This window comes from Macaca fascicularis, chromosome 11 (genome assembly GCF_037993035.2).
Source record: "Macaca fascicularis isolate 582-1 chromosome 11, T2T-MFA8v1.1".
NCBI classification, from domain to species: Eukaryota; Metazoa; Chordata; class Mammalia; order Primates; family Cercopithecidae; genus Macaca; species Macaca fascicularis.
In genome coordinates, this window is record NC_088385.1 from 90,449,387 (window position 1) to 90,462,904 (window position 13,518).

Here is a 13,518-nt window from a genome sequence, read left to right on the forward strand (position 1 = left end):
TTTAGGAGTATATTGTTGGCAATATTTTATGTTTTTTTGATGTAAAATCTCATTTTATAATTATTACACTCTTGACAATATCCCTTTCTCTGTGTGTTTTGTTTAGCAATATGTAAAGGATATTTGTTTCTCTTTTTCAACTTGTTAGAGCAAAAGTTTAAAAATTGTGTTAAAGTTTGCATAACTAGTAGATCTTAAATTTCTCTTTTTTGTGTATGAGTTGTTAGATTTTGAAGCTGTTTGGTATTACACAAGACAAAAAGTTATGGTAGTGTGTATATTTAGCAATAAAAATAAACTACATACAATTTTTATCTGGAATTCTGTGTTACATAAGGTCAGTATTTTCGTTCTCATTTCTTTTAAGCATATAAATATGTAACAATTTTAGATAGACTTCAAAACAAATTCCTAAAAACCTAACACATTGAAATTTGTTCATTCTCTTTGCACTGTAATATTTTATTGTGTGACTATACTGTAATTCATTTATCCATCCTATTTTTTTCTTTTTTGAGATGCAGTTTCGTTATGTCTCCCAGGCTAAAGTTCAGTGACGCGATCTCGGCTCATTCCAACCTCAGCCTCCCGAGTAGCTGGGACTACAGACACATGCCACCACACCAGGCTAATTTTTTGTATTTTTAGTAGAGATGGAGTTTCACCATGTTAACCAGGATGGTCTTGATCTCCTGACCTTGTGATCCACCTGCCTCGGCCCCATCCTATTGTTTATAAGAATTTGTATAGTTTACAATTTGGTGCTGTATTATCCTCCTAAAAGAAAAACCCTTTGTCACTATATATTCTCTCTTTCTCTTTAGCTAAATATACAATGTCTAATACAGCAGCATCTGTGATTAGGAACGTTTACAGAAGTACACTCTAGTGACCAGGCACTGAGGTAGCCTCCATTGATTTCCATCTTCTGCTATCCATGCCCTTGTATAATCCCTTTGCTTGACTTCCTTCTAACCAATGGAATACAACAAAGGTATTGAGATGTCATGATATAGTATACCACAAGAGACCAATCACTGCTATAAGATTAATAATAACCACAGGCTCACTCAAACATCTCGCAAAGCTGATGCTACATATTTCTTCACAATACGATGCAACCTGGCCCAAGGCTTTCCAGGAGACAAGGCCACCTCAGCACAGATGCAAATTTTTAGGAACATCAAAACAAAATGTATCCTTACAAGAATCACTTAAAAACTCCCTTATGAAAGACACCTGGTAACTGGCCCAAACTGAATACAGTTACAAGAAAGGGAGAAGAATCCCCCAAACTCTGAGAATGGTCTCTGGATACATAGCTTCCTGGTAGTGATCATCTGACCCCTGACTGTACCTGGCCCATGTCGCTGGCCTGCGCCAGCTCACTTGTAAGAGTACTAACAAAGTAAACTGCTTGAACATCAGACGGCATCTAGGCCTCATTTTTGACACAAATCATACCAAAGGAAATAAACCTCTGGGGAAGGTGATTTAACAGGACTATCTGAGAGCCCTGAACATGATATATGAAATATGTAAATTCCATCTTGCCAGCTGATATGCTAGAGTGATTTCCCTTCACTGGCTTTGATGAAGCAAGCTGCCAGGAAGTAAAGGCCATGTTAGAGAATCCCACATCGTAAGGAAGAGCAGGCAAACTCTAAGAGCTTTCTTCAGCTAGAAATGGAAACCTCAGTCATGCAGACATAAGGAAATTACTGTTGTCAGCAAGCTAAAGGGGCTTGGAAGCAGAAGATTCTCTAATTGACTTTCTGATGAGAACTCAGCCCCAGTCTCAATGTGGATTGCAGCCGCCTGAAATCCTGAAGCAGAAGACCCGGTTAAACTGTGCTCAGACTTATGACTTACAGAAACTGAGTAATGAATGTTTTGTTTTCAGCCATTAAGTGTGTGCTGATTTGCTTTGCAGAAACAGATTGTGAACACATTCCCAATTACCACCATTATCCTAGCTTTTGCAGGAACATGAAAGAGACAACCACTGATGCATAATTTAATTTTATCAACCTGTAGCATGATAATAATCTCTGCCATTCCATTTGGAATATGGTAGTACTTACCACTCACTTTTTGGCAAGAGGGATATATGCATTTTAGACTTTTCCACTCAGCCTTTGCTATCATGATAGCTCTTAATCCATAGTTCAGCAATTAATGAGACAGTGTCAACAGCTGCTTAGTACATCTGTCTCAATTTAGCACTCAGAAATAGTAAATAATCACAGGAAAGTTCTATAGATGAACTGAATAGAGAGAGAGACTTGGCCTTCATCCAGCTTGAATCTATTAGGGAGCCATGGTGGTATGTGAGTTCTCTAATATATCAATGTCAGCTTATACCCTATAGCAATAGCCCTTGAAAAATTGGTCATTCTCTTTTCCGCAGAGACAGTAACTCTGGTAAATTGCTATAGGTCTCTTTGGTGAAATGCTAGAGTTATTAGTACTATAAATACTTATTAGATGTTGCAGGTTCCTTCATCAAGAGGATCCAGACACTCCTTTAAATGGCTGGCTCCAGCCAGGCACGGTGGCACATGCCTGTAATCCCAGCCCTTTGGGAGGCCGAGGCGGATGGATCACCTGAGGTCGGGGAGTTGGTGACCAGCCTAACGTGGTGAAACTCCATCACTACTAAATACAGAAAAAATTAGTTGGTTGTGGTGGTGCATGCCTGTATTCCGAGCTACTTGGGAGGCTGGGGCAGGAGAATAGCTTGTACCTGAGAGGCAGAGGTTGCAGTGGGCTGAGATAACACCACTGAACTCCAGCTTGGGCAACAAGAGCGAAACTCCATCTCAAAAAACAAACAAACAAACAAACAAACAACAAAAAAAGAAAAGCCTGGTTCCTAGATTGAGAACAAAGACAACTGTAACTATAGGAAGGGTTTCATAATTTTACATCACAGCAACTATCATTCCCTCTGCTCCCCTATGCTTTATTTGTATCTAGTATTTATTTTTTTAACTTCAAGGTATAATTGACATATAGAAATTGTATACATTTATGGTATACAAGTTAATGTTTTGATATGTATATGTCATGAAATAATCACCACAGTGAAGCTAATTAACATATCCATCAAATCACATGTTTCCTTTTTATGGTAAAAACACAAGATTCGGTTATAGAAAATTTCAAGTACACAATATAATATGGCTAACTGTACACCATGCCATACATTAGATCTCAGGAATTCTTCACCTTACACAACTGAAATTTGGCAACATTTGTAGGGGAGCAAGGCAGAATTTTACATCTTTCCTTTTTAGCTTTCTTTTTAGCTTGGCTTGAGAATTAAATCGACATGAAAGTTCAAAAGAAGAAAAGCCATTCAACTGTGTAAGTTTTATGTGACACAGGAGCCTTCATGAAAGAAAGAAGTAGAGCCACCTATATGTTAAATTGAACAAACAAGAGCAAGTTGTGAAAAAGCAACTAAATTATGGGGGGGAGGCTTTAAAGATGAGTTCTTTTAACAAGGTCTGTACAGGATTCTCTTGGTCTCAACTTCCTGTTCCTGATAAAAATGTTGCTTTACTTCTAGTATAGAGGGAATACCTTTCTTATCTGATTTTAAGAAACAGAAGGAAGATCACAATAACCTTTTTTCTAATGTTTTTCAAGAGCCTTTAATTCAAAATAGTCAATATGTCACAGTGGTATATTTTTAACTCTTTTACCTCGGACCAACGTCTCCTCTTCCTCTGGCAACCACAATTGTATTATTTGCTTTTATAAGTTTAACTATTTTAAATTCCACATATAAGTGAAATCATGCAGTAGTTTTTCTGTGGTTTATTTTACCTAGCATAATGTCCTCCAAGTTAATCTATATGGTCACAAATCGCAGTATTTCTTTCTTGTTTAAGGCTGGATAATGATCCATTGTGTGTTTGTGTGAGTATGTGTGTAGACAAACTACATTTTATCTATTTGTTGATGGACATTTAGATTATTTTCATATCTTGGCTATTGTGAATAATGATACAATCAACAACGTCTAATTTTTAGTTTTGATATACTTTAAAGTTAGAAAAATAGCAGTACAAGGCACTGTGGTGTACTCCTTACTCAGCTTCCCCAATTGTTTATGTTTTGCTCTAACTTCACCAACTTTCTCAATCAGTATGTGCTTATGTGTATATTTATTGTTTTCTAAAGAACTTGAAATTTGGAGTTAACTTTTTAACTCTGGATATTTTATAATTCTTAACAAGGACATTCTTTTAATCATAGAAAAATTAGCAAAATAAGTATAACACTGATATAATCCTTTAAAATATATTTTTCTATATATATTTGGAATCCATAGTTTATATATCAAATACATATATAAAAATATATTTTAAATGATTATAAATTTGGAATCAATCAGAAAGAGTTGTTGGAAATTATAGGAATAATCCTGAAAATGTTCTTATTTTACAAATAAGGATACTAAAACACAGAACTGTGGTCTTAGAAATTATAAATGGCCAATGCTGTGGCACCCAAGATGGCCAAATAGGAACAGCTCCAGCCTCCAGCTCCCAGCGTGAGTGACACAGAGGATGGGTGATTTCTGCATTTTCAGCTGAGGTACCGAGTACATCTCACTGAGGCATGTTGGACAGTTGGCGTTAGTCCATGGGTGCAGCCTCACCATCGAGAGCTGAAGCAGGGTGAGGCATTGCCTCACCTGGGAAGTGCAAGGGGGAAGGGAATTCCTTTTCCTAGCCAAAGGAAATTGAGACACACAACACCTGGAAAATCAGGTAACTCCCACCGTAATACTACACTTTACCAAGGGTCTTCACAAACAGCACACCAGGACATTATATCCCACACCTGGCCCAGAGGGTCCCACGCGCACAGAGCCTCCCTCATTGCTAGCACAGCAGTCTGAGATCTAACTGCAAGGTGGCCACAAAGCTGGGGGAGGGGTGCCCGCCATTGCTGAGGCTTAAGTAGGTAAACAAAGCCTCTGGGAAGCTCAATTGGGTGGAACCCACCGCAGCTCAAGGAGGCCTGCCTACCTCTGTAGACTCCACCTTTGGGGACAGGGCATAGCTAAACAAAAAGCAGCAGAAACTTTGGCAGAGGTAAATGTCCCTGTCTGACACATTGGAAGAGAGCAGTGGATCTCCCAGCACAGAGGTTGAGATTTGAGAATGGACAGACTGTGCTCAAGTGGGTCCCTGACCCCTGAGTAGCCTAACTGGGAGACATCCCCCACTAGGTGCAGACCGACACCTCACACCTCACAGGGCTGAGTACACCCCTGAGACGAAGCTTCCAGAGCCAGAATCAGACAGCAACACTCACTGTTCAGCAAGATTCCATCTTCTGTAGCCTCTGCTGCTGATACCCAGGCAAACAGGGTCTGGAGTGGACCTCAAGCAAACTCCAACAGACCTGCGGCTGAGGGTCCTGACGGTTAGAAGGAAAACTAACAAACAGAAAGGACACCCACACCAAAACCAAAACCACCATCATCAAAGACCAAAGGCAGATAAAACCACAAAGATGGGGAAAAAGCAGTGCAGAAAAGCTGGAAATTCAAAAAACCAGAGCGCATCTCCCCCTCCAAAAGAATGCAGCTCATCACCAGCAATGGAACAAAGCTGGACAGACAATGACTTTGACAAGTTGAGAAAAGGCAGCTTCAGTCAATCAAACTTCTCAGAGCTAAAGGAGGAATGATGTAACCAGCACAAAGAAACTAAAAACATTGAAAAAAGATGTGACGAATGACTAACTATAATAACCAATATAGAGAAGTCTTTAAAAGAACTGGTAGAGATGAAAACCATAACACGAGAACTACGTGAAAATTTGCAAGCCTCAGTAACTGACTCGATCAACTGGAAGAAAGAGTATCAGAAATTGAAGATGAAATGAATGAAATGAAGCAAGAAGAGAAGTGTAGAGAAAAAAGAGTAAAAAGAAAAGAACAAAGCCTCCAAGAAATAGGGGATCATGTCAAAAGACCAAATCTACATCTGATTGGTGTGCCTGAAAGTGACGGGGAAAATGGAACCAAGTTGGAAAACACTCTTCAGGATATCATCCAGGAGAACTTCCCCAACCTAGTAAGGCAGGCCAACATTCAAATTCAGGAAATACAGAGAACACCACAAAGATACTACTCGAGAAGAGCAACTCTAAGACACATAATTGTCAGATTCACCAAAGTTCAAATGAAGGAAAAAATGTTAAGGGCAACCAGAGAGAAAGGACGGATTACCAACAAAGGGAAGACCATCAGATTAACAGCAGATCTCTTGGCAGAAACTCTCCAAGCCAGAAGAGAGTGGGAGCCAATATTCAACATTCTTAAAGAAAAGAATTTTCATCCCAGAATTTCATATCCAGCCAAACTAAACTTCTAAGTGAAGGAGAAATAAAATCCTATACAGACAAGCAAATGCTTAGAGATTTTGTCACCACCAGGCCTGCCCTACAAGAGATCCGGAAGGAAGCACTAAACATGGAAAGGAACAACAGGTACCAGCCATTGCAAAAACATGTCAAAATGTAAAGTCCATGGATGCTAGGAAGAAACTGCATCAACTAATGAGCAAAATAACCAGCTAACATCATAATGACAGGATCAAGTTCACACAAAACAATATTAACCTTAAATGTAAATGGATTAAATGGTCCAATTAAAAGACACGGATTGGCAAACTGGATAAAGAGTCAAGACCCATCAGTTTGCTGTATTCAGGAGACCCATCTCACATGCAGAGACACACATAGGCTCCAAATAAAGGGAGGCTCGAAATAAAGGGATGGAGGAAGATCTACCAAGCAAATGGAAAACAAAAAAAAAGCAGGGGTTGCAATCCTAGTCTCTGATAAAACAGACTTTAAACCATCAAAGATTAAAAGAGACAAAGAAGGCCACTGCATAATGGTAACGGGATCAATACATCAGGAAGAGCTAACTATCCTAAATATATATGCACCTAATACAGGAGCACCCAGATTCACAAAGCAACTCCTTAGAGACTTACAAAGAGACTTGGACTCCCATACAATAATAATGGGAGACTTTAACACCTCACTGTCAACATTAGACAGAGCAGCGAGACAGAAAGTTAACAAGGATATCCAGGAATTGAACTCAACTCTGCACCAAGCAGACCCAATAGACATCTACAGAACTCTCCACCCCAAATCAACAGAATATACATTCTTCTTAGCAACACATCACACTTATTCTAAAACTGACCACATAATTAGAAGTGAAGCACTCCTCAGCAAATGTAAAAGAACATAAATCACAACAAACTGTCTCACAGACCACAGTGCAATCAAACTAGAACTCAGGACTAAGAAACTCAATCAAAACCACTCAACTACATGGAAACTGAACAACCTGCTCCTGAATGACTACTGGGTACATAATGAAATGAAGGCAGAAATAAAGATGTTCTTTGAAACCAATGAGAACAAAGATACAACATACCAGAATATCTGGGACACATTTAAAGCAGTGTATAGAGGGAAATTTATAGCACTGAATGCCCACAACAGAAAGCAGGAATGATCTAAAATTGACACCCTAACATCACAATTAAAAGAACTAGAGAAGCAAAAGCAAACACATTCAAAAGCTAGCAGAAGGCAGGAAATAACTAAGATCAGAGCAGACCTGAAGGAGACAGAGATATAAAAAACCCTCCAAAAAATCAATGAATCCAGGAGCTGGTTTTTGGAAAATATCAACAAAATTGATAGACTGCTAGCAAGACAAATAAAGAAGAAAAGAGAGAAGTATCAAATAGATGCAATAAAAAGTGATAAAGGAGATATCACCACCGACCCCACAGAAATACAAACTACCATCAAAGAATACTATAAACACCTCTATGCAAATAAACTGGAAAACCTAGGAGAAATGGATAATTTCCTGGACACTTACACTCTCCCAAGACTAAACCAGGAAGAAGTTGAATCCCTGAATAGACCAATAGCAGGCTCTGAAATTGAGACAATAATTAATAACCTATGAACCAAAAAAAGTCCAGGACCAGACGGATTCACAGCCGAATTCTACCAGAGGTCCAAGGAGGAGCTGGTACCATTCCTTCTGAAACTATTCCAGTCAATAGAGAAAGAAGGAGTCTTCCCTAACTCATTTTATGAGGCCAGCATCATCCTGATACCAAAGCCTGGCAGAGATACAAGAAAAAAAGAGAATTTTAGACCAATATCCCTGATGAACATTGATGCAAAAATCCTCAATAAAATACTGGCAAACCAAATCCAGCAACACATCAAAAAGCTTATCTACCATGATCAAGTGGGCTTCATCCCTGGGATGCATGGCTGGTTCAACATATGCAAATCAATAAACGTAATCCAGCATGTAAACAGAACCAAAGACAAAAACCACGATTTTCTCAATAGATGCAGAAAAGGCCTTTGATAAAATTCAACAGCCCTTCATGCTAAAAACTCTCAATAAATTCGGTATTGATGGAATGTATCTAAAAATAATAAGAGCTATTTATGACAAATCCGCAGCCAATATCGTACTGAATGGGCAAAAACTGGAAGCATTCCCTTTGAAAACTGGCACAAGACAGGGATGCCCTCTCTCACCACTCCTATTCAACATAGTGTTGGAAGTTCTGGCTAGGGCAATTAGGCAAGAGAAAGAAATCAAGCATATTCAGTTAGGAAAAGAAGAAGTCAAATTTTCCCTGTTTGCAGATGACATGATTGTATATTTAGAAAACTCCATCGTCTCAGCCCAAAATCTCCTTAAGCTGATAAGTAACTTCAGCAAAGTCTCAGGATACAAAATCAATGTGTAAAAATCACAAGCATTCTTATACACCAGTAACAGACAGAGAGCCAAATCATGAATGAACTCCCATTCACAATAGCTTCAAAGAGAATAAAATACCTAGGAATCCAACTTACAAGGAATGTGAAGGACCTCTTCAAGGAGAACTACAAACCACTGCTCAGTGAAATAAAAGAGGACACAAACAAATGGAAGAACATGCCATGCTCTTGGATAGGAAGAATCAATATGGTAAAAATGGCCATACTGCCCAAGGTAATTTATAGATTCAATGCCATCCCCATTAAACTACCAATGAGTTTCTTCCCAGAATTGGAAAAAACTGCTTTAAAGTTCATATGGAACCAAAAAAGGGCCTGCATTGCCAAGACAATCCTAGGCCAAAAGAACAAAGCTGGAGGCATCACGCTACCTGACTTCAAACTATACTACAAGTCTACAGTAACCAAAACAGCATGGTACTGGTACCAAAACAGAGATATAGACCAATGGAACAGAACAGAGTTCTCAGAAACAATACCACACATCCACAGCCATCTGATCTTTGACAAACCTGACAAAAACAAGAAATGGGGAAAGGATTCCCTATTTAATAAATGGTGCTGGGAAAATTGGCTAGTCGTATGTAGAAAGCTGAAACTGGATCCTTTCCTTGCTCCTTATATGAAAATTAATTCAAGATGGATTAGAGACTTAAATGTTAGACCTAAAACCATAAAAACCCTAGAAGAAAACCTAGGTAATACCATTCAGGACATAGGCATGGGCAAGGACTTAATGTCTAAAACACCAAAAGCAATGCAAACAAAACCAAAATTGGCAAATGGGATCTAATTAAACTAAAGAGCTTCTGCACAGCAAAAGAAACTACCATGAGAGTGAACAGACAACCTACAGAATGGGAGAAAATTTTTGCAATCCACTCATCTGACAAAGGGCTAATATCCAGAACATATAAATAAGTCAATCAAATTTACAAGAAAAAAACAACCCCATCAAAAAGTAGGCAAAGGATATGAACAGACACTTCTCAAAAGAAGACATTCATACAGCCAACAGACACATGAAAAAATGCTCATCACCACTCGCCATTAGAGAAATGCCAATCAAAACCACAATGAGATACCATCTCACACCAGTTAGAATGGTAATCATTAAAAAATCAGGAAACAACAGGTGCTGGATAGGATGTGGAGAAATAGGAACACTTTTACACTGTTGGTGAGACTGTAAACTAGTTCAACCATTGTGGAAAACAGTGTGGTGATTTCTCAAGGATCTAGAAGTAGAAATACCATTTGACCCAGCCTTCCCATCACTGGGTATATACCCAAAGGATTATAAGTCATGCTGCTCTAAAGACACATGCACATGTATGTTAATTGCAGCACTATTGACAATAGCAAAGACTTGGAATCAACCCAAATGTACATCAGTGACAAACTGGATTAAGGAAATGTGGCACATATACACCATGGAATACTATGCAGCCATGAAAAAGGATGAGGTCATGTCCTTTGCAGGGACATGGATGCAGCTGGAAACCATCATTCTCGGCAAACTCTCGCAAGAACAGAAAACCAAATACCGCATGTTCTCACTCATAGGTGGGAATTGAACAATGAGATCACTTGGACACAGGAAAGGGAACATCACACACCGGGTCCTATTGTGGGGAGGGGGTAGAGGGGAGGGATGGCATTAGGAGATATACCTAATGTAAATGACGAGTTAATGGGTGCAGCACACCAACATGGCACATGTATGCATATGTAACAAACCTGCACGTTTTGCACATGTACCCTAGAACTTAAAGTATAATAAAAAAAAAGAAAGAAAGAAAAAAAATGACATTGTAAATGGCCAAGTTCAAAGCAGATGGTGGTTTGCTTGGCTCAATGGTTAATGTTTTTCTCTAGGATTTTTTGTCTTAATAGTAGCCATTGTTTATTATATACTGGGTGATTACATATGTATTTCAGAGAACCATTACTATGTATTTTTGATGCATAAGCAAAACAATGTTTCTTTCTACTTAAAGTCACATATTCTAATTCTATGTGTATATTACACATATTATCCAGTTATGAAAGGAAAATGAAGTTAGTAAGTGGGTGGCTGGTTCACAGCTATGTAAACATTATGAATGAGATTAAGTTAAATTTGGGGGTCATTTTGGTCTCTTACACATTCTCTGCTTTCAATCTGCACTCATTTTACTGTCATCAGGCAATTTTCTGCCTCTTCTCTAGAAAAATCAATGGCAATATATTTGTAGTAAAACCTCAGGAGCCAATTTTATTTTTGACACCCACATATTCTCTTTCTACAGTTACTCTATAAATCTTTGTTTTTCTTGTTTATCTAGAGTTCTCTGACACCACACTTCAGCAACTCCTTAAGTTTTCTTCCTACTTGGCAATACTTTTTAGAGAATAGCTCTCCAAGGACCATAAGAGTATCTGGGAAATTTAACTGGTCTGCAGAGCAGCACAGACTTGGATTCATACCCTTAAAGATTTCTAGCAACAAAGTTAATTGGCTCAGAGATATCAGACCTATGTCTGTTTTTTTTTTTTTTAATAAAACTTAGATATTGATGGTTTAAAAAATTTTCAAGTGATTTAGTGTTTTTAAAGTTATATAACTAGATGTCATGACAAATTTCTAGTTCCAAGGATAATAATTTGATCACCCACATATAAGAGTGTGGAATGATGTTTACGTTAGGGTCAGGGCATAGAGTGAGTTCAACTTTGTAAAGATTCTGCATTTTACCCACCAGAATACAATTTCATATTTGAATGTTAGGGATAAAAGCTAATACCACAGCATCCTAAACAGGATTTTTCATAAGTCTCCAGCTGAAAACAGAGGCACTCTAAAGAGAGCAACAAATAATTGGAGACATTTTTTCTTCAGGATTTATTAAGAGGCTGTACAGTGAGAGTTGCCACACTCAGCCATCAACCCCATCCTTCATTCTGACTATTCCTTGCCAGTTGCAGAGAAAAGAAGGAATAAAAGTATAGGTCATGCTTTTGTTCTGACTTCAAGTCCCTTAAGGCATAGATTTTGCCTAAGATGGAGAAGGGAATGTGTATGTGTGTGTGTATGTGTGTGTGCGCGCACGTGTAAGTAAATTGGAGATTTGCTTTTTTGTTACTAAATCCTTCAGTTTGTATGTTTTAATGAAATGGGCCCAAGAGTCTCATAGACAGTTTTTGAATAAAGATAGAAATTGACCCTCCTAGGCTGGGAGGGGTGGCTCATGCCTGTAATTCCAGCACTTTGGGAGGCCGAGGAGGGTGGATCACAAGGTCAAGAGATCAAAACCATCCTGGCCAAGATGGTTAAACCCCATCTCTAGTAAAAATACAAAAATTAGGTGGGCATAGTGGCACGTGCCTGTAGTCCCAGCTACTTGGGAGGCTGAGGCAGGAGAATAGCTTGAACCCGGGAGGCAGAGGTTGCAGTAAGCCAAGATCACGCCACTATACTCCAGTCTGGGTGACAGAGCGAGACTCCTTCTCAAAAAAAAAAAAAAAAAAAAAGCTTTAAAGTTATATTTGTTTTCTCTAAGTTCCTAAGGAAAGGACCTTCAGAGACCTCTCCAAAAAGTATCAAAGAATTGAAACTCACCAATTCATCACATCATGACAGTGATTTATCATGATTGCTTCCTTGCCCCTCCTAAGTCCCTGTTTTCTTACACATTGTTACATTTCTTCGCTGCTATATAAAAACCTAGTTTTAGTCTGTCAGGGAGTTGGATTTAAAACTGAGCTCCCATCTCCTTGGCTGCAGCACCTGATTAAAGTCTTCTTCCTTGGCAATACTTGTCATCTCAGTGACTGGCTTTCTGTGCGGAGAGCAGCAGGACCAAGACCAAACCCGGGTGATTCAGTAACATTAAGGACAAAAATATTATCTTACATAACTGTATAATTACCAAAATCAGGCAATTTAACATTGCTACAATATTTTTTTTCTCTTTCACTGTCCATATTAAAGTTTCATTAGTTGTCTTAATAATGCCTTTAATTTTATTTTCATTTTTCCAATTGAGGATCTAATGCAGGATCACACACTGCATTTATTTGTTATATGCCTTTAATCTGGCATAGTTTGGCAGAATTCTTTTGAAATACATACCTATATTTTAATTGCAATTAGTTATCTTGTAGAATACCTTTTACTATGGGTTTGATGTTTACTCATGATTACATTTTTGGCAGGAATATCACAGAAGGGATATTGTGCCCTGTGGAAGGCCTCACAGAAGCACTACATGATAACTTGTCAAATATTGGTGATATTAATTTGATCAGGTGGTTAAAAATGTTATCTACAAAGGTTTCCTCCTGTGAAATTACTAAGTAACGCATGGAGAGACACTTTGAAACTCTGTAAATATGGTATTCCATATCACATTTGTGCCTTCAGTCACTTTAACATTCATTGATAACTCCATTTCAATGTGTATTGTTTGGCATTCTAAAGCAAGGAACAACTCTTATTTATATCTGCATGGCTTCAGGGGTCCTTGTTTCATTCAATGAGTTTTAACTCTCTACTGGTACTGTTTTGATATTCTAAAAATCTTTGGTCAATTTGAGTACCTTCAAGCTGACATCCATGTCCTTTTTATGTGCTCTCAACATTCTTTGGCCACTTTCCTTATACTT